This window comes from Camelus dromedarius, chromosome 15, assembly GCF_036321535.1.
Source record: "Camelus dromedarius isolate mCamDro1 chromosome 15, mCamDro1.pat, whole genome shotgun sequence".
In the NCBI taxonomy this organism is placed as follows: Eukaryota; Metazoa; Chordata; class Mammalia; order Artiodactyla; family Camelidae; genus Camelus; species Camelus dromedarius.
Window position 1 is genome coordinate 34,851,692 of NC_087450.1, and position 21,817 is coordinate 34,873,508.

The following is a 21,817-nucleotide window of genomic DNA, read 5'->3' on the forward strand; positions in this document are numbered from 1 at the left end:
CACTAGATCTGGGATGAACACAATAGAAAAAGGGATGCAACGTTGGGCTACTTTTGAGTGGAACAATGGATGCCTACACAGGTGATGCATAGGTCCTCTGTGACCACACGGGCCTCATTTGCTTGAGCAATCACCTCCTTTGGGGCAGGGCACACGCTCAAAGACAGTGGAGCCTGATCGAACCCAACTCTCAGGGCGTCTACTCCAACAACTGGGGAGCAGACTCCATCCCTGACAAGGCAGTGAGAGTCACGAGCAGAGGTGAAGCCACACCTCATATGCTGCACAGGCTTTACATACTTCACTGACAACCATTATCAAGGGGATAATGTGCAGTACACTCTGAGGAAAGTAGTGGCTGGTATTCATACCTAAATCAGCCCTTACACCAAAAACATTGGACACAGACAGTCTACACAGGGATGCTCCCACATAAGAACACCCCTTCAAGACCACAGTAGTTAACTGTTTCTCCTGAATTCAGAGAAACAGAGAAAGTTTAATCAAAAGCAGAAGAAATAACTCCCAATTAAAAGAACAAACAGAGCTCACTGGTCTTCTAGACCCTGAATTCAAAAGTGTGGTAATAAAAATGCTAACTAAATTAAGAAAGATTATCCATAGAGAAGCAGATCACTGGAACAAGGAATTTGAATCTAGAAAGATGAACCAATCAAAAATAGACAATTCAGTTGTTGAGATAACAACCTATCTAGAAGCAATGAATAGCAGACTAAATGATACAGAACAAGTAAGTGATCAGGAATATAGAATAGTGAAAATCACCCAATCCCAAAAAAAGACATATGAAAAAAAAAATTAGGAACTCCCAATATATGAAACCTAAATATATAAAACAAATACGAACAGGAAGACTTTTGTCTCCTTTAGTCCCTGTCAATAAAGGGAGAAGTTGACAATAATAAAATAACAGTAGGAGAATTTAGCACCCTACTGACATCAATGGACAGATCATCCAAACAGAAAACCAGTAAGGCAACAGAGGTCCTAAATGACATAACAGACCAGTTGAATTTAATTGATAGCTACAAGACACTATATACATCCCCCCAAAAAACCCCCACAAAAAACAGGATACACATTCTTTTCAAACATGCATAGAATATTCTCTAGAATAGACTACTTATAAGGTCTCAAAACAAGCCTCAACAAATTTAAGATTATTTCAAGCATCTTTTCTAACCACAAAGGTATGAAATTAGAAATCAACCACAGAAAGAAAAACAGGAAAAAACTGAACACATGGAGACTAAAAATATGCTACTCAGAAACCAATGGGTCAATGATGAAATCAAAAAAGAAATCACAAAATACATCAAGGAAAATGAAGATATAGCCTTATCAATCCATAAGATGCAGCAAGAACAGTTCTAAGCTGGAAGTTCATAGCAATAAAGGCCTTCCTTAAGAAACAAGAAAAATCTCAGATAAGCAACTTAATCTACCACCTAAAAGAATTAGAAAAAGAAGAATGAGCAAAACCCAAAGTCATCAGAAGGAAGAAAATAATGATGATCAGAGAGGATATAAATAAAAAAGAGATTAAAAAATAGGAAAGATCAGTGAAACTAAGAGCAGGCTTTTTGAAGAGACAAACAGAATTGACAAACCTCTAGCCAGACTTACCAAGATGAGGACCTAAATAAACAAAATAAGAAATGAAAAATGAGAAATAATAACTGATACCATAGAAATACAAAAAATCCTCAGATAATATAAATACTTATATGCCAACAAATTGGACAACCTAGAAGAAATGACTATATTTCTAGATGCATAGAGCCTGCCAAAACTGAGTCAAGAAGAAACAGATAATTTGAACAGACTCAATGCTCACAGCAAAGAAAAAGTGACAATGAATATATGTATGATCGTGTATAACTGAAAATTTGTGCTCTACAGTGGAATTTGACACAACATTCTAAAATGACTGTAACTCAATAAAAAGTGTAAAAAAAATGAAATAGAATCTGTAGTTTTAAAACAAAAAAAACTTTTTGCAAACAAAAGTCCAGGATTGCATATCTTCACTGGGTAATTCTGCCAAGGTACAAAGAAGAATTTATATTTATCTGTCTCAAACTATTCGAAAAAACTGAAAAGAAGGGAACACTCCCAAACTCATTCTAGGAGGCCACCATCACCCTCATACCAACACCAGGCAAAGACACTACAAAAAAAAAAAGAAAAGAAAAAATTACAGGCCAGTATCTTTGATGAATATAGATACAAAAATCCTCAGCAAAATATTAGCAAACCAAATCAAACAATACATAAAAAGGCTCATACACCACAATCAAGTTGGATTCATTCCGGGATCACAAGAGTGGTTCAGCATATGCAAATCAGTGTGATGTACCACATTAACAAAAGGAAAGACCAGAATGACACGATCATCTCAATAGATGCAGAAAAAGCCTATGACAGTGTGCCAACATCCATTCTTAAAAACTCTCACCAATGAGGGTACAGAGAGAATATTTCTCAACATACTAAGAGCCATATATGAAAAACCCAGAGCCAACATAAAACTCAGCTGTGAAAGTTGAAAGCCTGCCTGCTAAATTTAGGAGCAAGACAAGGATGCCCACTCTCACCACTTCTATTCAGTGTAGTATTGGAAATCATAGCCACAGCAATCAGATGAGAAAAAGAAATAAAAGATATCCAAATTGGAAGGGAAGAGGTAAAACTGTCACAATTTTCAGATGACATGATACTCTATATAGAGAACCCTAAAAACTCCACACAAAAAATCCTATAACTAATTAAAATGAATTCAGCACTGTAGCAGGATACAAGATTAATATATAGAAATCTTTTGCATTTCTTTACACTAATAATGAAATACCAGAAAATTAAAGTAAAAAAAAAACAAACCCCACTTGTTTAAAAATCACATAAAAAATAAAATACCTAGGAATAATCTTAACCAAGGAGGTAAAAGATCTGTATTATGAAAACTGAAAAAAAAACTGATAAAGAAAATCGAACATGATTCAAGTAAATGGTAAGATATCCTGTGCCCTTGGATTGGAAGAACTAATATCATTAAAATGACTAAACTACCCCAAAGTAGTTTACAGATTTAATGCAATTCCTATCAAAATACCCGTGACATTTTTCACAGAACTAGAACAAATAATTCTAAAGTTTACATGGAACCAGGAAAGGTTCCAGAATTGCCAAAGCAATCCTGAAGTAAAAGAACAAAGCAGAAGATACAACCCTTCTAGACTTCAGACTATCCTACCAAGGTACAGGAATCAAAGCAGGGTGGTAGTGTCACAGAAAAGACCTGTAGATCAATGAAACAGAACAGACAGCCCAGAAGTAAACCCAAGCACCTGCAGCCAGTTAATCTATGACAAAGGAAGCAAGAATATACAATGGGAAATGACATTCTCTTCAACAAGTAGAGTTTGGAAAGCTGGACAGCTTCATGTAAATCACTGAAATTAGAACACTCCCTCATACTACCTACAAAAATAGACTCAAAGTAGTTTAAAGACCTAAATATGACATGATGCCATAAAACTCCTAGAAGAGAACATAGGCAAAACATTCTGACATAAATTATAGCAATATTTTCTTAGGTCAGTCTCCCACAGTGAAAGAAAGAAAAGTGACAATAAACCTAAAGAGACATTTTTCAAAGATGACAGGTGCCCAGAAAGCACATGAAAAGATGCTCAATATTGCTAATTATTAGAGAAATGCAAATCAAAACCACAATGAGTTATCACCTCACATCTGTCAGAATGGCTATCATCAAAAAGTCTACAAATATTAAATGCTGAAGAGGGTGTATGAAAAACAGGAACCCTCTTACACTGTGGGAATGTACATTTTTGCAACCACTATGGAAAACAGTATGGAGAGTCCTTAGAAAACTAAAACTAGGGCTACCCTATTACTCAGCAATCCCATTCCTGGGTATTTATCTGGAAAAAAAAAACTAATTCCAGTGCACCCCAGTATTCATAGCAGCACTATTTACATAGCCAAGATACGCAACAATCCAAGTGCCCATCAACAGCAGACTGACACAAGAAGAAATGGTGTGTATATACAATGGATATTATACAGCCATAAAAAGCAATGAAATATTGCCATTTGCAGCAACATGGACAGACCTAGAAAATATTATACTTATTGAAGTCAGTCAGACAAAGACAAATACTATATGATATCACTTATATGTGGAATCTAAAACATAATACCAATGAATCTATATACCAAACAGAAACAGACTTATGGTTATCAAAGGGAAGAAGGAGTGAGGGAGGGACAAATGAGGCACACAGATTAACAGATACAACTACTACACGTGAAATAGGTAAGCAACAAAGATTTACTGTATAGGGCTGAGAATTATATTCAGTATCCTGCAATAACCTATAATAGATTATAATCTGAAAAAAATAACTGAATAACTATGCTGTACACCTAAAACTAACCCAGTATTTTAAAACAACCATACTTCTAAAAAAAATAAAAAGATAAACCCCCATTTGAGTATACTAAGAATCTTTCAAATAATTTGCTTCAGATTAGAACAACGAGTAGATTCAAATCAGCCCAAAGAGCAAATTGTCTTGGCAGTGATGTTCCCACTAGAAAAGCCTTTATTCCCTGGTGGCCACAGTGAGTGAAAACTGTCAAATGAAAATGTATCTATGCATGGAACTACAGCCATATCAAAGCTTGCATTTCTCCAATTAAAAGTGTACCTTTTCCCTTGAGGATATATGTATTTTTTTCATCGTCTGCCCTGTTCCCTGTTATTTCCTACTTACTCTGTAGACTGTCACTTTGGTATCATTCTCTCGGGCAACCATCATCTGAAAACTTGTGCAGAGTTGTTATCTTTGTTGTTTCCAGAACTCACTCTGTGCCTATCTCTTGTGATTTATCCTGCATTAAATTATTAATTTTGCTTCCCTGTCCCCTTTGCCAGACTTAGAGCTCCTTGGGGTTCAAAATTTTGTTTTGATTTTTATTCCTACGACTTAGCACCAATTTTTAATGCATGACAGGTAGTAATTTAAAGAGAGACGGAAGGATGGATGAGAGAGGGAGAGAAGGGAAAAACAGAAACTAAAATGGAAGGGAAAAATCTTAAAATGTCTCTAAAGCGTGAGAAAGATTAACCCTAATTTCAGATTAAAAAAAAAAAGTTATAGTCGCCTTGAAATGAAAGGAGAGAATTATCCAATAGGAGCCTCCTTTCTTTAGGCTTTGCCTGAGGCAGAAGTTGCAAAGCATGTACAAAAAGAACATAGTGATTTGTAAAATTATGAAGTCCTATACGTAAATATCACTAGTCTTCTACAGTTTACCCTTTAAATACCACACAGACATACTGATAGACTGTGTAACAATTTTTGTAGTACTTTTCATTTAAAGCATCTGGATTAAACATTTGAGGATAAGAAATGAAAATATGATGAAAAATAATATATGTATATACAGATATATGGATAAATACATTTGGATATATGTATATATATGGATTAGTTAGTATATGTTTGAATGACAGGCTTTGGTATTAGTATAAATCAAGGTAAATTAATAAGCATAAGGTTTTAGTCTGTGTGTCTGAATACACATTCTTATGAATAATTAATATGATATGAAAATATATTGGGGGAAATGAATGTATTTTGTCGAAGTAGAAACTGTAAAATAACGGCGCTCTGCTACAATCCTAGTTTTACATTTGGAGAACTTGAGACAACAGTTATTTGTCTGCCATCACAGAGCTTGTACTGCACCCAAATAACTTTCTCTCTTTTTTTTTTTAAACAACTCAAAAACAGAGAAAATAATTAGAATCAGTTATAATTTAACAGGAAATAACAACAACAACAACAAAAAAAAACCCACCCCAAGCTCACTGTTGGAGAGAAGAAAGTAAGTTGTAAATGTCCTGCTTAATGACATGTTTTGACACTTTTTGGTTGGACTTTCAGTTTTCTGGGGATACCACTGGGAAATTTGTGCCAAAATTTTATGCTCTTTCTGATAGATCAAAACGGTTGGCTGGATTTTTTTTTGTAATAGAAAATTTTTTTCTCTAAAAGAGCTCTGTTACCTTTCCATTATACCATAGAGTAGAAAATTCTGAAAAAAATATATATGTGCCTATAGAAAGTGCTGTATGTTTGCTTCCTATGTATGGATTCAGGTCTACATCAAAAGGTCAGCTTCCGTCCAGGATACAATCAATTGCATCATCTTAATGAAATTTTTCCTTTTCATCTTTGCATGTGTGTGATATAATGACTAATCACAGACTACTCTCTTTGGAGATATTTGTCAGCAACTAATTTTCAGTTAGACAGCAAACACAGACTTAATCAGTCCTGAGTGGGAGCTCAGGTTCTAAACCTCAATCACATCCGTCTACCAGTCAGCACCAGGACTTCTTGCTGAGTGAGCAGGAGTCTCTTTTTCTACCTACATAGATAAGGGGGAAAGGCAGGTAAAAGTATTTGGAAACTCCTCTCAAGGACCTTGCTTCCACTGCAAAGTTGTTGTCAAAAATATAAGTGGCAAGGCAAAATTATTTTTTTTAACCCATTGTTGAAAGAAAATAATTTTGCCTTGCCGTTTATATTTGAGGGAAAAATTCACGCATTTTAACTTCTGAGTCAAGGTCATTTTTGACTCAGCACTTAACTGATAGCTTATCCCTCTGTTGTTTCACTCTTGGTTCTTCCAATATCAAGTACCTGGAGGAGCTGGGGCTTTTACAAGAAGGCTTTCACATCACCAGTAGGACAGCCGAAGACACAGCAACAGACGCTGTCCGAGGGGGCTCCGAACGGGAGACGGGAGATCAAGCGTGGCAGAGCTGTTCTATTCAAATTTTTAAAAAAATCTTTAGTTTTAAATGTTTAAATCTGTATTATTTTATTGAGATGGAATTCACATGCCACATCATTCACCCATTTAAAGTGTATAATTCCTTAGGGTTTTTTGCATATTCACAGATAACGTGCAATTATCATCACAGTCAATTTTAGAACATAGCGTCACCTGAAAAAGGAGGCTCATGTCCTTTCGCTGTCACTGCCCATCACCTCTCCACCCTCTCCCCCAGGCTTAGGCAACGACCCACTTTTTGTCTCTGTAGATCTCCCTATTCTGAACTTTTCCCGTGAATGGAATCATATAATATGTGGACTGTGGTGACTAGTTTCTTTCACTTGTCATAATGGTTTCAAGGTTCATTAGCAGTACTTCGTTCCTTTTTGTGGCCAAATATTATTCCATTGTATGGCTATGTTATATTTTATGCATCCAGTTGTTTGTTCATGGACATTTGAGTTGTTTCCTCCTTTTTGCTATTGTAAATAATGCAGCAACAAACATTGGCAGAGTAGTATCCATGCCCCTGTTTTCAGTTACTTGGAGTATATATCTAGGAGTGAAATTGCTGGGTATGCTGACTCTGCTTTTGAGGAATCACTAAACTGTCTAACACAGTTTCTGTGATAATTTACATTCCTGCCAGATGCACACAAGGGTTCCAATTTCTTCATAACCTCACCAACATTTGTTATTTTCTGTTTTTTATAATAGCCATCCTAATAGATGTGAAGTGCTATCTCACTATGGTTTAAATTTGCATTTCCCCAGTGATGTTGAGCATCTTTTCACATACTTATAATCATTTGTATATGTTTGGAGAAATGTGTTTTCAAGTCCTTAGTCTATAATTTAATTGGTTTTTTGTTGTTGTTGTTGTTCTTGAGTTGTGGGAGCTCTTTATATATTCTAGATATTAATCTCTTACCATATATATGATTTGCAAAAATCACGTTTAGTTTTAGCTCTTAAATTTAGGTCTTTGATCCATTTTAAGTTAGTATTTATATATGGTGTGAACTTCATTCTTTTGCATCTGGATATCCATTTGTTCCAGTACCATTTCTTAAAAAGTCTGTTCCTTTCATTGAATGGTCTTGGTACCCTGGTTGAAAATGGGTATAAGATAAACTGGTTGGTACTCAGTTTATCTTAGTAGAGGGGAGCATGCTTTTTGTCTAAGTCAGATTTTATATTGCTAAATATTTGTGTTATAAAATAATAGCTTCAAGAAAAAAATGGACATTCTAAGTGTTGATTAGTGATGGACTATTACAAATAGAAATATCACTGTTTTTCAGAAAAACAGTTCTAACCATTTTAGTTTGGTGACTCATTCCAGGAGTGAATTCTGATAAGAGTAGTAGACAGTTAGGTCTATGGACAGAATGCAGATTTGTGCTCCTGAGAATGCTATATTTTTTTCAAAACCAAAATGTGAATGTGTCTGCACACTAACAGTAATGTGACCCTAATCAAAGCTTTGACCCTCAAACAGGGACTGTCTTGCCTTGAAGTATATAAGCAACTCATGTGTAATTTCTACTGACAATAAAATTACAACACAGCATAGATCTTTGTCAGCAATGTCATGACTGCTTTAAATGTGAAGGTCACAGTACAAAATACAAGGTGAAAAATTACTGAAACCCTTACTGAAACCACAGTACTTTATTGAGATCTGAATACTCATCAAAATGTTGCTATATTCAAATTACAACCACTAAGCAAAATTTAAGTGTTTCCTAAGAATTCCTAGAACCATTCATTAAGAATTAATTACAATTTAATTTGTGAGAATTAAATAGATAGTAAGTATGTCTTTACTTTTAGTATTTCAAATTCTTTAGGTCTAGTTAACACTTAAGTGAAGTGAAAGTTTTATTCTCCTTAATCGGAGAACCAGGAAAGTAAACTTAACTACTCTCTGAAATAAATATGGGCATTTGAGAGAGAGAGAGAGAGAGGGAGGGAGGGAGGGAGAGAGACAGAGAGAGAGAGAGTGTGAGTGTGTGTGTGTGTGTGTTTATATGGATGTGGTCATGTGCCAGGAAAAATCCCAAAACAAGTAATTAGGTTGGAAATGGCTACTCCTAATGTAGATTCAAATATTTATTAAAAAGACTTAATGAGTTTTTAAACTAGTATATATTATTTAGACAGAACATGGGAACACTTATTAGCTTAAATACTTCTAATTAGCATTAATAAATGTATTCACTGAACACTCACAGACATAATACTCCTGCCTGCTTTTCTTGGCTGAAGAAACCACTTCATTAATCTTAGTATCAGTGGTCTCCCACTGGTAAGTAGTACTGGAAGTTAACAACAGAAGCAACACTGCCACCAAAATGTGTTCCCATATTAATATGTCAACACCAATTGCTGCCAAGATCCTAAAATAGTTCAAAGAGAAAATCACAGGTGTTTGTTTTTGGTTTTGGTTCCTTTTTCTCCCCCCTAGTTTTTCTGAAAGAGTGCCTAGGCACAATTCTCAGCAGGAACTGAGTAAGCTTAAGTCAGACTAACTACTCAGTCACTAAAAAGCCTAAGTTCTGAAGTGTTCTTTCAGCACTTTTATGAGGAAAACATTATTTGTTGTGTGTCGAGGTGATCCTTGACACTTATCCAACTCTTCCATAAACCTGTGGTTTCTGATGTGAATGCCAACAATCTTAACCACGAGTTTAAGCTTTGAGGCTCTTACTGGTCATCTTAATTGTATTCCAGATATTAGAGTTTAGGAACAAAGAAAGTTGGGGTGAGGTGAACAGGAGAGAGATTGGGTGACAGACTAGGCTGGTCAACTTAGCCCATGTTGGTCTTCCTTGCAGGTAGTGGTGACCAAATGATCAAGATATGGACAACGAAATGTTAAAGAAAATTTCTGGGTGGGTCTTTGGAAAACCCTTTCTACAAGGAATGACTCCAGCTGTCATGGAACTTTGGATTTTTCTCCAAAATCCTAGGTAAGCAACTGGAGTCTTTGCCTGCTCGTTCCAGGGAAGAGAACACGTGAGTGGAGGGTGTTGGCCATCTTGGGATCATGAGAACAAAGCCCATGTGCTAAAAAAAAAAAATGGCAGACTGGAAAACAGAAGCTAGGTCCATGGGCCTCTGCAGTCATCCTGGAGCTCAGCGCCAGATATCTCGTTACTTAAGAAATTAAGCTTCTCTCACAGAAGTTAAGGCAACTAGTGTCTTACGTTTCTGGATCTAAATATAACTTTATACAAGAGGTGGGATATTTAGAGAATTTATTACAAAGCTTTTTAGAGTAAATCCCATTATCCCTTTGTTCTAGTCTGGAAGTCAAAAATTACTGTATCTATTGGTCTTGACCAGTTGAGACATAAGAAAATCTTATTTCACTTGAGAATAAAAGCCTCAGCTCAAGGAATAAAGCTGTGAGGAAAATAATAAAGTTCAGTGGACCCTGAGTGTTGAAAAGGACCCTGAAGGCAAGTGCCTGCTGCTATGATACAGCCCGTCAAGGCCATGCTACAATGTTGTGGTGCCTATTAGGGTGTTTGTATTGAGGAGTATGCGTGCGTGCGTGCGTGCGTGTGTGCGTGTGAAGCATAACTGCAAAATGTGGAAAGCTGCCAAAGTACTCAGACATTGAGTAATTTGTTTTCTTGTGACTCTATGAATGACAAAAATCTTTAATCAAGATAAATAATAAAATCTATGAGTACTTTCTTTCCATGGAAAGACCTGGGTCCTCCACAGTAGCTTATTTTTCCAGATTTGTGAGAAGGCATCTTTGTTCCACTCCTCTGGAATCATGTTAGTTTGATGGCAAAATGAGGATGAGAGGGAATTTATCATTTCAATTTATTTTTACTTCTGTCTCTCTTTTTCCCATTTCCCACCTTCACATTCAATTCCCCTATCCCTAGGGGCCTTACATTTTTTCTCTTTCCTCTTTTCCCTTCCTCCTTCATCTTCAGAATCAGATCAAAGATGAATGTAAGATTTGGACCTGGCTTGCCTGGCACTGCTAGAACGTCTTTACCCAGAGAGTCTAGGTGGATGGGTAGAGTAGAGCATCACTAACTTGTTTCCTAGTACATGGGTGCGTTACAAACCCGCATGACTTCCTGCAGCATCACACTGCTATCACAGCTCCCAGTATCAGTCGTCTACCAAGAGGCTCCTCTCTGAATTTCTGATTCCTCGTTCTTCCGCGATGTGGAAGGAAGAAAACGAACAGAACAATGACGATGATTTTCAACCATGATCAAGTATTAGGGTTGCCTGGAGGTGCTTCTTTTAAAAAATGATGCCTGAGCCCCAAGTCATATTGAAAAATCAAAATACTGAGGCCCAGACTTTATTTTTTCTGTGCTCTCCAGGTGATTTTTATAAGTAGATGAGGATACGAACCACTGAGAGGGAAGCTGGAATGGCAGCTCCAGGAATTATTAGCCCTGGGCTAGAGTTATAGGTACAGATGATTACGGCTTTTGGAGTGTGAGACTGCTTACTTGTTAATGTGTCACTATCTGCTTAAAAATAATGCAAGATACACCTGTTGCCTGTAAGATAATCAAATTCCTAAGCAGTATATTCAGGCCTTTTCACTCTCCCATAGGCAGTTTATGATCCAGCGATTTCACATTGTTTTCTTGTCTAATCCACCCCCTTGAGTTGACTGTTAGCTTCTAGAGAGGATGGACTGTGGCTTCTCAGAGTATAGAGCAATGCCAGACACAGATAAGGGTCTCAGAAGTCCAGAATTGTGTAGATGTGATCATCTCAGTTCGTCAGTAAGGCAGTCCGAAATGAGGCTTATATGTTTTCATGAACGACTGTCGACTTCAGTGTATGGATAGATAAAGATTTACTCATTCAACATTTATTATGAAATTCTCATAAAGCAGACATTGTGCTAAGACTGGGGACACACTGTGAAGTGGTGTTTCCTTTGAGGAACTCATACTTCAGTGCATGTCATTTATATACACTGGAAAGCATGCAAAGAGGTGAGAAAAACATGCTTTTGTTTAGCATGAAAAAGAAATGCAGACATGAGATTAATCATTCTCATTTATGCTTAATTTTCATGCAATACAATAATAGAGATATTGTGAAACACAGGTCAGATTGTTGTAAGTCATATGTAGGTACAGTATACACCTCGGCTAACGTGTTTTTAGCCTTTTACTTCCTGTATGGCATGGCTGTTTGCTGAAAAATTGATTCATCTTGTTTCTGGAGACTCTTCCATAATTCACACATAGAATTTTAGCCCTTATTTAAGAAAGGATATTTCAGAGAGGTTAAACAAATTAGAATGATAAATGAAGTATCATAGAAAGATAAAGGAATTGATAGCAAATAATGCAGGTATAAAGAACATGAATATGGGAAGATTGGGACTGGAGGGGGCAGGAGTTATGTAAATATATGTGGTAAACTTTCATTATATTTAAAGGCACTCCTTGTACTATCTTCAAAAGGAATATTAAAGGGAAAAGTTTTCCTTCAATCATTAATTACTCCTTTTCCCCTACTTTCTAGCCGATACGCTAAAATCAGAGCTTACAATGATGACGACTCTGAGTTATGGTGAAAGGGAATGAGGGGTTAAATATAATACTAAAATATTAAGGCAGATTTAAGAGATGCAGCTAAACATCAGGACACCTCTGACTAGAAATATATCTTTTTGGATATAGAGTATATTTTACTTTTCAAAATTATGTCAAGTTATATAACTCTCAGAGGCTCACATCTCATGAATCATAGTTCTGGATTTATGGGGAGAGCGTAGGGCAAAGGGGACCCCGGGCGCCAGAAGCAGAAGAGGACAATCCAAAGGCAGATGGGCCTCTCTAGGCGAGGATCAGACCTGTCCCTGGGGGGGGAGCTGACCTCTTGCAGCAGAGGGATGGCTATGTCAGCCACGTACTGCACTTTCACAGATCAAAATAATGAACCAAATACTCTGTAATGGACCATCCCAAGCTGCCACTCTGTGCCCTCCCGAGACTGATTTTGATATAAATGACTTTTGAAAAAAAAAAAAAAGGAATGCACAACGCAAACGTCTGTCACTGGCATTGACGGTATGGCTCTAAAAACTGGGCCTGCTCTGAGACTGGCATCTTTTGAAACATACACAGAAGAGAGTGAACGCGCAGGGTCTCATTTCACTCCGAGCGGTATGATGCACTCTGTGGGAATCATGAAAGGAAATTTAGAAAGACGTGAGGCCTTGGTTAGACTTCGAGGCCTGTCTTTCTGTTTGATTGGTTTGGTTTTCATTTTCTGAAATAAAGCCTAGGACCTTATAACCAACTTGCTGCCTCAGCTGAAATATGCTCTTGGCCCTGGGAAATGCATTTCCAACTCCCAAACAGAAGCTGTTAGACAGACGTGTAATCACATTCCTAAGCAACATACACATTTGCCATGTTGCAAGTCTTTTAGAGACGTGTTTTTTTTTTTTTTTTTTTTTTACCACTTGTGTTCAAATAGAGTTGAAGGGACCTATGACCAAAGGCTTATATACAGCAACAAGGAGGGACATGGTGAAAGCCATCTTCTTCCCAAAAAGTCTATCTTAGGGAAAATAACTGAGCAATTACTCTCCTCTTCTCCCCTCTCCATCGAACCCGGGACCTGCTAGTCAAGCCCCCTACCACTGAGCTAACCCTCGCTCTAGCTGCCTTAGTTTCCTCCAGGCTCGGCTTCATCTCCCTCAACTCGGGGAGTGTGCTGGGTCCCCGGGTCCCCACTCTAGCCCTTTAACTGCGATTGGGCTGGTACCCCACACTAGTATCGCTTTCACATAGACAGAAACCCAAATCAATACATCGTGAGAAGCAGAATGAGGGTTTCTTAAGAAGCTGGGGGAATCAATTATTACTGTGATGCAGTAAACTTGATTGTATTCTTATTTTGCTTTATTTGCCTTCATCCCCAAGTACTTCATGTTGAAGACTCATTCAGAGCTCCTGTCTGCCCAGTAATCTTGCGTGAGTTCCCACCTTAGATATTTCCCTGTCTGGATTTGGACATACTACTCTGTAGGACTAAGTAGGTTATTGTTTTGTGTATTTTCCAAACAGAAATTTCGGACATTTTCTGTAACAACTTGTTTTAGGAACAACAAGAAATCTAGAATAATTATGTCTACTTTGGGAAGTTACTAACCAAATGAGATGCAGCACATAAAGCTGCCTAGTCAGCACATAATAGCTACTCCAAAATGAAGTAATTAAAATTATAATTACCATTTCTGCTCAATCTTTTGGATATTTGATTCTGTCATCCTGTATATTAGCCCCCAAATTTCATAACTGTACTTTGTTTTGATGTACAAATACTGGATAAAATATTAGGGAAAAACGGAGACAAGGTAGAGAACTTGACGCAACACTTCATTCTAGGTTGAAATCTATTCATTACTAAATCATTGGCACATGAATATTCAACCACCTATGTAACAGCAAAGTGTGGTAATTATTAACTCCATAATGCCTGCAAGGTATTAAGAGACATTTTGTCAAATACCTTGCTTAAATACACACAAATGTGCATGTACAGATACATAAACACAACAAACATGTGAGTACCCATACCTCATTTAAGATAAAATATCAAACCATTCTAGCAAGTCTTGTCATTCAGTGAACCTGTCACCTCCCGGTAATGGCCAACTTTGGCACTGATTACTCACATACAGTTTGTTTAGCTAGCTCTTCAACATACTTCTTCATTTCAGTCATCTACTATTTTTATCTGTTTGAAAATTTACAGGATGTTCTCTCATCTGATTTCTGTTACGATGCCTTGACTTCATCTGTGACCACATCGTCAGTGTCTGCTCTCTAACAGGACTGCAATTCATAGAGGCCTAAAGATTTAAGTTAACTCAAGGGAGCTTATCACTCTCCTTCATTCTCTCCCCACAACTTCAGTTACCTTGTATCTACCTTTGTTGTTATTTTACTCCTCTTTCAACTTGTTGAAGGTTGTGTTGCCAATCTCAGGGCATGGAGATTTCTTACAGTTCTGCACTACTTCAGGGTTATTTGTTCACACCGCTCCTACAGCACTCATAGTGCCATTTATAATGTTGTGCGTTAGCTTTACTCGTCTTATATTTGCATATGTCGTCCCTACTGTACTGTGAGCACAAACTATAATAAGTGAAAATTATTAAGGACAGTGTGTAGTGAGAAGAGTGCTACTTCATGAGCCAGATAGTTGAACTCTGGTCCCTCTGTGATCCTAGAAGGGCCACATAAAATTACTGGACCATCATTTCCCGATCTATAAAATGTTGAAGCTGGACTGCATGTATTTTAATGTCTCTTCAAACTTGAAATGCTTTGACAACTGTAATAGTCTATAAGCTCCCTAAAACAGGAGACATGTCTGTCCTGTTCATTCTTATCTTCCTGGGCACTTACTATAGTAAATAGCATATTTTCATTCATTCAGTCAACATATTTTCATTGTGTATAAGCTACTCATCAAGGTACTTGGGCTAATAAAATTTTTTAAAAATCCCTTCCCTCATGGATTTTACAGTAAGAAGAGAAAGATAAACTGTATACTATGTTACAAGTTTATTAGTGATGAACATAACAGGAATAGTGATCAGAGATGCCACAATGTTGGATTTGCAGTTTTCAGTACATCACGCCTGGGGGATGGCTATTATCAAAACACAAGCAATAACAAACTTGTTGGCAAGGATGTGGAGAAAAGGGAATTCTTGCTCTCTGTTGGTAGGACTGTACACTGGTGCAGCCTCTGTGGAAAAAAGTATTGATGTTTCCACAAAACGTTAAAAATTAAACCTCCATAAGATTCAGCAGTCCCACTTTTGGTTATATACCCAAAGCAAATGAAATCAGGATCTCAAAGAGACCTCTGCACTCAGCATTATTAATAGCCAAGGTCTACAACCAACCCAAGTATCTGAATATTATTGAATATATACGTGAAATATTTTATATAGAGAGAATAGAATATTTTTCTGCCATGATAAAGAAGAAAATCTGTCATTTGCAACAACATGTGTGAATGTGGAGGACCTTATGTTGATGAAACAAGCCAGACTGGGAAAGATGAATATTGTATGATCTCACTAATCTGCGGAATCTTTTAAAAAAAAAATTGAACCTTTAAAAGCAAAGAGTAGAAAAGCAGTTACCAGAAACTGGTAGGGTGGGGGATATGGGGAAATGCTGGTCAAATGGTACAGAGTTGTATGTAGGATGAGTAAGTCCACGGCTCTCCTGTGCCAGCATGATGACTGTAGTTAATAATACTGTATTGAATATTGGAAATAGTCTAAGAATAGGTTCAAGATGCACTCATCATAGAAAAAGCATTAACTATATGTAAGGTGACATGTTAATTAGTGTAACTAGTAATCATTTCACTATTTTCATGTATATCAAATCATGTTACATGTCTAATACTATTTTTTAAATGTATAAATTATAAAAAGTGAAATATGGCTAGGTGGAATTAACATCTGCCATCATTGTGTCTTACTGCCTTGTACACCCATCTCCTTTGTAATTGAGAGCCAGCTGATGTGGGATCTGCTTCACAAAGGTAATTTTTTGCAATTGCAGATCTGGGACCAGACTATCCTAAAGCTAACAGCCAAGAAATTAGCATAGTGCAAAATTCAGGTAGCTAGCTTACTTTTATTCTATGACAATTTTCTGCGAGTTTTTCCCCTGCTTGTTTCTTCTTAATATACCTCTAAGATGATTTTTTGTGATATAATTAGAAATTAGAAATCAATGCTTATATAAGATCAATCACAATGGAAAGTAAAGTATTACTGAAATTAAAATACAGGTGAAGGAGAAAATAATTCATTATGTACATTTTGGAATTTTTGCTGAGCTTTGAAGATAATGTTAACAGGAGGCAAAGTACCCTTGTATTGACTGTGCAGCCACGTGTTAAACGAGAAAAGTATCATATTTTTAATTCTGAAAATTAACTTTTTTTGAAAACTAGTAATCTTTTAAAAGCAGTCTAATTAGATTCTTCACTTAAGCAATCTAGGCTAGAAAGATCATTATATTAAGAAAAATGTTTGAACTTGGTTTTATCTGCAAATCAAGGGCCATTTTTAATGTGATATTTAATTACTGTAACCATTTTTGATCACTTTAATATCGTCTGAAAATTTCTGTGAATTTTAAAAGGCAGTAGAAATAAAGAGGCTTAGGTAATCCACTGTAACTATTATCACCAGTAACATCCCAAATTACATTGTTGACATTATCCTAGTATAAGTATCTTTACCTTGTTAGCTTAGATTGTTAGGGTCCAATTCAAGAAGGGTACTTGAAATTTGTGAAGTTGAGATTTTTTTTTTGCACCTCTCCAGGCAATGTGTAGATCCTCCCTGCACCCTGGTGTCCACTCCAACCTGACAGCCACTTCAGAGGTCCCTATGAAACATCTCATGTAAGTCAACACCCCATTTATTTGGCTTTCCTTCCCTAGATTCTGGATCAAAATACATCTGTCCTGTATACTTGTAAATCCATTCACTATCCTGAAGGATTTGAATGCATAGTGGGTATCCCTTCTTAAGCAACACATAGTTCTTCTTATCAGCATCATCATCACTTGGGAATTTACTAGAAATGTACAACCTCAGTTTTTACCCCAGACCTTTGCATCAGAATCTGCATTTTATAATGCACCCCCTAGTGATTTCTGAGCATATTAAAGTTTCACAACTATTGCCTTAAAGAAGAGACAGCCTTCATTCTGAAATATTTTCAGACATTTTAATCTACATTTGCTAATTTTTGGCATTAGGTTGTTGATACTTTTTATTACTTTTTTAATATATGAAGGCCCTGTAATGACATGCAATTTAAAAAATTCTGGATTTTGGCAATTGATATTTTCTTGCTAATTCTTTTTTCTACTGATTTCTAAATTGATATTGTTATGGTCAGATAATACACTTTGTATTATTTTGATACTTTGATGTTTTATAGAGTTCTTTTTTATGACCCAGCATTTTTGGTCTATCTTGAAGAACGTTTCATATGCATTCGAAAATAATCTGACTTGTTTGACAAGTAATATTTTTTCTAGTATTTGATTTGTATTTTCTCTGCTGTGTTTCAAGATACACAGTTACAGAGTCCCAAACTCATTCTGCTCACCACAGGACAGGCCAATAAATCAGGAGACGAGGTGTTGGGGCAAGGAATAACGACTTTATTCGGAAAGCTGGCACACTGAGATGGCAGACTAATGTCCTGGAGAACCATCTTACTCAAGTCACAATTCAGGTTCCTTTTAGACTAAAAAGGGATGGGATGCGGTTGATTGTTGCAAACTCCTTTGTGTAGGAATTCTTTGTCTTTAGAATCCTTTGTTCTTGCAACTGTCCACATGGGTCAGGTCATGGTGCCCCTGTAAAACCTCCGATAAAACAAGTGTTTTCTATTCTGCAACTTATTATCTTTAACAGTGTTAATATCCTTAAAGGTCAGAGCCTTGAGAAATAGGTACATTTAAGGATGTAAGCAACATTCTTTTACAAAAGGTGCAGAGCTAGCAAGACTAACCCTAGAAAACAGGGGACAGGGTTAAAGCCAACGAAATAGACCTAATATGGAATCAGATTTGTTCTTCTCTATAACAGTTCCCCACTGTCAATATCCATTCCACAATCTTGAGGGAAAAGAGATGGCAACCGTTCTGGCTACTTCCTGCTGAACAGGGGCAATGAGGGGGTGATTATGGAATGGAATTCATCAGCCTTGGACAGAAAACATTCCTTAGACTCTTTAGTCAGTAGAATAATCTTTTTTTCTGTTTTTACAACTACTTGAACCTGATAAAAATCTATAGTACTTCGTTGAACTTGGAAGTTTTGGTTCCAGTTTCCAATACATATCTATTAATACTAACTTTTTACTGTACCATAATTACACTAGATTCCTGTGCTATTCATTTAGACAAGATTAAACAATGAAGCTATAATCTCAATACTTACCTTTTTTAAGGAGTAACTTTAAGTCTTCTAAGGGTTCACAAAACTCTCATTCCCCAGGCCTCTCAGGAGTTGGGTCATTTTCTGATTCTGATGGTGGTGGTGCTACTTCAGTCCATGGCTTTCCCCCAGCTAACCTGACAGACAAGTGCATCGTAAGTAATACCACGTGTGGTCCTGTCCACCTTGCAGTCGTCTCACATTCAGGCCCTTGTTTCCTCTGGTTTTGAGCAGGACTCAATCTCCAGGTCAGAAAGGATGTTAGACTACTTCAGTTAGGTAGGCAGACCTGCTGGAGGCAGACTCATGAACAGAGGTTAGTAGAGTGCCCAAAGTTTTGACATGATGGCAACTACTAGGTCTTGTAGAGCATTTACAGATTCTCTTGCCCAGGGAGACACCTGGAACAGCCTACCATACAATATTTCACAGGGGCTTAATTTAAGCCTGCTTCTGGGAGCCACTGTGATCCATAGCAGGGCAACTGGTAAGGCTTTATCCCAAGTTAAATTACTGTCGACTTATTTTAGCAATACTCCTTTTTAGTGTAAGATTCCTTTCCTCCATTTTTCCTGCTGATTGTGCTCTCCAGGATGAATGTAGTTTCCAGTTAATTTGCAATATTTTAGAACTTGTTGAGTTATGCTAGAGCAGCCTGTTACCACTTTGAAGACTATTAGGCAGGCCAGATTGAGGGATAATTTCTTTACGGAAGGCTTTAACCACTTCAGACTGTGTCCAATATTGCTATAGCATTTGTAACCTTTGTTTCCCTGCCTGGATAAATGCCTGTGAAAGCTCAACAAAGAAAAACGTTCAGCCTTCGTGTTACTGTAGGTTAGGCCACCCGAAAGACAAAGCAAAGAGTTAACATTAAGCCATGGTCCAGGGTTTCACTTATGAGAAACAAATACAATTCCTTCTTTATGCAACCCAACAACATAGTATACAGTGAAGTTGTTAGAAAATATGGGTCTTTCTGAATCTACATTGCATGTTTAATTTAAGTTGGAAAATATAGTTCAGATCATTTGAAACATTAATTTCATCTTTTCAGATTAGCTGTATCTTACAGAATATTAGCTAGGGTCTTTATGTTGGCTGAAATGCAAAAATATGATTAATGTCTCAATAACAGATTAGTTAAAAATACTTTCCATTGACAGCAGTGCCAGTCCTAGAACAAAATATAAGCGAAATGTATTTGTAAGTCATTTGTCTTTCAGTGCCCCAGATATGCAGGTCCGGACACTAAGCCCTTAATGTGCATCTGCAAGATGACTGAAGGGAAAGCACACCTGTCTGGAAAACTGTACTTTAAAGAATCCTATAAATAGTCAAAATTTGCTTTCAAAATTTAAGTAAACATTGCATATTTGATTTGAACGAAACTTAGTTAACTTACGACACATTGGATCATAACCACTACATATGTAAAAGGATTTTTTAAAAAGTCCATATGCAAAGATGAAACGAATCTCCGTGAGCAGTGCACGCCAAGTAACCCCTCGCTGCAGCTGCTTCCTGGCGTGGCACACTGACAGTGGTCACAGGCCTCAGGTAGGGAATTTTCACGTAAAACCAAATCTCATGTCCAGTTTGTTTTTAATGGCAATGACAAGACTTGAAATTCAACTTTATTTTCCTTAAATATCACAATCATTCAAGTGTTTGAAGGACAAAAGACAGTAAATTTTGACAGGGCTTCATTTCGGCCATTTCTCCCCTTATAGTTGATAGCACTACTCGATACCAGTTGAAATACCAAAGAGGCGGGCTCTCTTGGATTCCCATACCACTTGTCCCCCACTGTCAGAGTTACCTGGGGCTCCTATCCTTTTTAATTGTTTTCCTGGATCGGGTGCATAATTATGTGAAATGAACGTGTTGATGGGTAGACTTATGTGTCCCAGAAAAGTAAAAGGCACTGCATAGGCAAAGGACTGATACCAGAAGCCACCTAAAGGAAACCCTAGCAAGCATCCCAGACCAGAAAAAGTGTCAAGACCTGCCAATACTGTAGCCACAGTATTTGGAAATGCTTTTGGAAGGATAGAAGAAGACGCAGTTTTTGCTGCAGCAAAACTTAGTGAATTAGTTATTCTCATTAGAAAACACATAGCAATAAACACTGGTCCTTTTGGACCTTGTTCCAATGCACCAAAGAGAACTGCAGTTCCTCCTGAGGCAAACATTCCTGTTACAAACAAATTGTGCTCCAATACGTACACGGTCTTTTCCAGATACTAAAGATGCCAGCAAGTCCGACAAAGCATAACATCCAAAAATCGTACCAATAACTGCATGGCTAGTGCCTTTCTTTTCAGCCTTCTTGAGGAAGAAGGGTCCAATGATAAAACACATCATAGAACCTAAGTTAATGGAAGCTGCTGATAGCAATACAAAAATCTGTTCTCTTGAAAGCCGCCATCACCTCTTAATGTGCAAGACTGGGGCAGGCTCTAAGAGCATGCAGCTCCCTGCTGTGATTAAGTTTCCAGAACTCAGAAGCCATTTCTTTAGATGTGGCATTTTTATCACTGAGTAGACCCCATGGTGGTGAAGAAATGGCATAGGATAGTTTGGCACTATTCTAAACCTAAGGTTGGCACTGATACCAGACCCACATATCCAGCTGGTAAATTAAACTTCTCTAAAACAAAGAGGGCCAGTGTTGGATCAAGGAAGCCGAAACATGAGCTGAGTGGAGTGATGATGCAGGATATAAAGGTAACGTTGGGTAAAGTGATGAGTTTCCAGCATAAGTGCTTCCCTGTTGTTTAAGACTTTAAAAGCAACATCTACCAATCATCTAATTTATACAGTTTTCTCATATTTAGCATTCTAGCATTTTTAGGGACTTTGGAATCTGCTGTAGACCTGATAAAACCTTTATTTAAAAAAAAA

The 21,817-nt window shown here is 37.1% G+C and overlaps 1 long non-coding RNA gene across 1 annotated transcript; it reads left to right on the top strand.

The window, feature by feature from the left end:
• The first annotated feature begins 9,638 nt into the window (after positions 1-9,638).
• Positions 9,639-19,177, top strand: LOC135323072 (uncharacterized). Its single transcript, XR_010384213.1, has 3 exons — positions 9,639-9,869; positions 17,279-17,358; positions 18,971-19,177. It is a non-coding gene; the product is annotated as an uncharacterized LOC135323072 (long non-coding RNA).
• The last annotated feature ends 2,640 nt before the right edge of the window (positions 19,178-21,817 follow it).